Source organism: Panicum virgatum, chromosome 5N, assembly GCF_016808335.1.
Source record: "Panicum virgatum strain AP13 chromosome 5N, P.virgatum_v5, whole genome shotgun sequence".
Taxonomy (NCBI): Eukaryota; Viridiplantae; Streptophyta; class Magnoliopsida; order Poales; family Poaceae; genus Panicum; species Panicum virgatum.
Window position 1 is genome coordinate 12,936,132 of NC_053149.1, and position 3,935 is coordinate 12,940,066.

The following is a 3,935-nucleotide window of genomic DNA, read 5'->3' on the forward strand; positions in this document are numbered from 1 at the left end:
GCCGCCGCCGACCCGCGCTGCTGGCCTTCCGCGCCACGCCGCCGCCGTCGAGCCCCCGGCCTGCCCCCGCCGCTGACCCGCGCCGCCCCCGAGCCGCGCCGCCGCCGCCCCGTCCTCGGCGTCCCGGCTCCGCCCCGGCGTCGTCGTCCCGCCCCGCCCGCGCCCGCGCCGGCGCCGCCGCTGGTCCGTGCCGCCCCGGGCCGCCGCTCGTCGCCGCCTGGGGCCACGCCATCCCGGCCGGTCCGCCCCCAGACCGCAGCGTCGCCGGCCGCCCCTCCACGCCGGCAAGGCCGCGGGTCCGCGACGCCCCGGCGAGCTGCCCCCGGCCCGCAGCTCCACGCCGGCAAGGTAATTTTTTTAAAATATTTTTAGTTTATAGTTTAAATGTTTATATTGTTAGTGTATATAGAATTTATTTTTTTAGATTGTTATTTATATTTTGTTTATATCAAATTTAGATTATTTAGTTTATTTTTAGATAGTTATTTATAGTTTGTTTATGTAGAATTTAGTTTATTTAGAATTTAGTTTATATATATTCTTAGTGTATATTTTTAGTTAGTTTGTTTATTTAGTTAAGTAGATATTTATTTAGTTTATTTTAGTTTACAACCGAAATATTGATAACTAAATTAGAGTTTAGTTCATTTGGATAATGATATGTAGTTAGTAAATTATGTTCGTTGATCGCGTAAACCAGTTAGGCGTCTCCCGTTCGGAAGAGATACGACTGGAGATATGCAGTTTTTTCTGCATATCTTTAACCGTATCTGTTTCGAATTATCCACGCTTCTTTGGATAGCCCGAGGATGCGTAGATGGGGTCAGGTTCTATGGTCCACTCCGATCCGAGTCAGAGTTTCGGCATCACCTCCCTGTTGTTCTCGGGATACACAATCTCCCTTTCGGGACATATATCTGGAGAACAGCGGGGAGGTGCTGCCGAAATTTTGTCTCGGATAGGAGTGGATCATGGAAGCTGATCTTATCTACGCATGGTCGGGTGGGATTAGGACCTATCTTTACCTACTAGAGTCTAAGCCAAATTTTGATAGTAGTCGCTGATATCTTGGAAGATGGATGACCGTGAGTGGATGTACACCGGCCGGGTAACTCGAGCTAGCATGACCAATGAATGGATTGAGAAGACTAACGAGTTCTTGGAAGGGGCATGGGCGCAAGCTGAAGGTTCGAGATTCATGTGGTGTCCCTGCAAGAGTTGTGGAAACCAGAAACGAAAGACAAAGAAGGTCATGGGCGAACATCTTGTCAATTATGGATTTACGCCAGACTATACCCGGTGGATCTTTCATGATGAAGCCCATCGTACGAGGGACGAGGTCGTGAGGCAACGCATCGATGAATGTGATACTGCTGGTGGGATTGGAGACATGTTAGACGACTATGAGGAGGCACATTTCGGTGAAGGACCGCAGGATGAGGAGCCAGAGGCAAGCACAAAGGCGTTTTACGAGATGTTGGAGGCGGCACAGAAACCTCTTCACGGCCAAACAAAAGTTTCTCAGCTGGACGGCATTGAACGCCTTATGGCCTTAAAGTCCCAGTTTGGCCTGAGCCGAGACGCCTTTGATAGTATGTTGACCGTTTTTGGGAGCATGCTTCCGGAAGATCACATTCTGCCCAAGACAATGTATCAGGCGACGAAAATCCTTAGTGCACTGAAGATGCCATATGAGCAGATACATTCTTGTCCTAATGGGTGCATCTTATTTAGGAAAGAGCACGAGGCTGAAACTTACTGTCCAAAATGCAAAGCCTCAAGATTCCTGGAGGTGGATGCTGGTGACGGTCAGCCTAAGAGGCAGCTCACGATTCCTGTGAAAATCGTACGTTACCTTCCGTTCATTCAGAGGATCCAAAGACTCTATATTACCGAGGAAACCGCGAAACAGATGACATGGCACAAAAAAGGTGTTCGATACAACCCAGATAAGATGGTGCATCCCTCCGACGGTGAGTCATGGACTCATTTTGATGAGATTCATCATGAGAAAGCTAAAGAAACTCGTAATGTATGTGTTGCACTGGCAACCGATGGGTTCAATCCTTATGGTATGATGGCCACATCGTACTCATGTTGGCCCGTGTTCGTTATTCCCTTGAATCTCCCCCTCGGCGTTCTCTTTCAACGACAAACCATATTTGTGTCGTTGATTATTGCTGAGCACCCAGGGAATAAAATGAGTGTTTACATGGAGCCTCTAATTGATGAGTTGATCAAAGCATGGGAGGAGGGGGTGTGGACGTACGACCGAGCGACAAAGACAAACTTCAGAATGTATGTGTGGTACCACTACTCTCTGCATGATCTCCCATCGTATGGCATTTTCTGCGGGTGGTGTACTCATGGAAAGTTCCCATGCCCAACATGCAAGGCAACTCTGCAGTTCATTTGGTTGAGAAAGGGGGGGGGGGCAAGTATTTGTCGTTTGACAAACATCGACAATTCCTTCCTGCTGACCATCCATTTGGAAGAGACATTAAGAACTTCACAAAAGGTGTCGTAGTTACACAATCTGCACCGCAGATGCTGACGGGTGCCATGTTTCATGCTCAGATAGATGCTCTCTAGGTCAATGATGCAGGTGGTTTTGTGGGATATGGCGAAGAACATTCCTGGACTCAGGTCTCTGGCTTGTGGAGGCTTCCCTATATTAATGATCTCCTCCTTCCACACAATATGGATGCCATGCACACTGAAAAGAATTGGGCGAGGCTCTTTTTGGAACTGTCATGGACATTCCTGATAAGACAAAGGACAACGTCAAGGCTCGAGTGAATCTGGCAACGTTGTGCGATAGACCAAGATACGAAATGAAGACTTCGAGACCAGGGAGACAATGGAGGAAGACTCCGGCGGATTTCATCCTAACGAGGCCCCCAAAAAAGGAAGCACTAGAGTGGATCCAAAAGTTACAATTTCCAGATGGGTATGCAGCGAATCTGAGGAGGGGAGTTAATTTGACTACGATGCGAATCAACGGGCCGAAGAGTCATGACTACCACATATGGATTGAGCGGCTTCTTCCTGTGATGGTTCGAGGCTATCTCCCTGATAATATATGGCGAGTGTTGGCAGAGTTGAGCAATTTCTTCCATCAGCTGTGTGCTAAGGAGTTATCTCGGGTCGTCATTTTGGACATGGAAAAAGTGGCCCTTGTGTTGCTATGTAAGCCGGAGAAGATCTTTCCACCCGCCTTCTTCAATCTGATGCAACATTTGCTTCTACATCTTCCGTATGAGGCACGGATGGGGGGCCTGTGCAGTACCGTTGGTGCTATCCAATTGAGAGATGTCAGAAGGTCCTTCGAACGAAATGCAAAAATAAATGTAAAATTGAAGCTTCTATTGCAGAGTCATATATTTTGGAGGAGGTGTCAAACTTCACAACCAAATACTATGGTGACAATCTTCCCAGCGTGCATAATCCACCCCCTCGTTACAATGCTGGCGATAATGAATCGAGTCTCAGCATCTTCCGAGGACAACTTGGAAGTGCAAGTGATGCGAGGTACAAGACCTTGAACCATGAAGAGTGGCGCCGTATCATGCTATACGTGTTGACCAACCTTTCCGAGGTGGAGCCGTATATTGTGTAAGTACTCAACATTGTGCCCAATTCACGAGTTTCCGTTTCACAAGTTTTCACTACTTAGCGTCCAACCCCCTTTGTCATTTTTGATACAGGGAATTTCAACAACTATTTTGGTGTCGCTCAGGGGCTCCAACCCCGATGGAAATGGAGAGTCTTCTTAAAAATGGCGCGGGAAATTCACAACCCGATTTCATTTATTGGTTTCAACAGAAGGTAGTCTTGAATTCATAGTTCTATTCCATTTCGTTGTCCTCGAACTATATGACAAACTATCCTGCATACGCTTGCAGGGCCAAACTGATTCGTCCATGAGTGCCGAG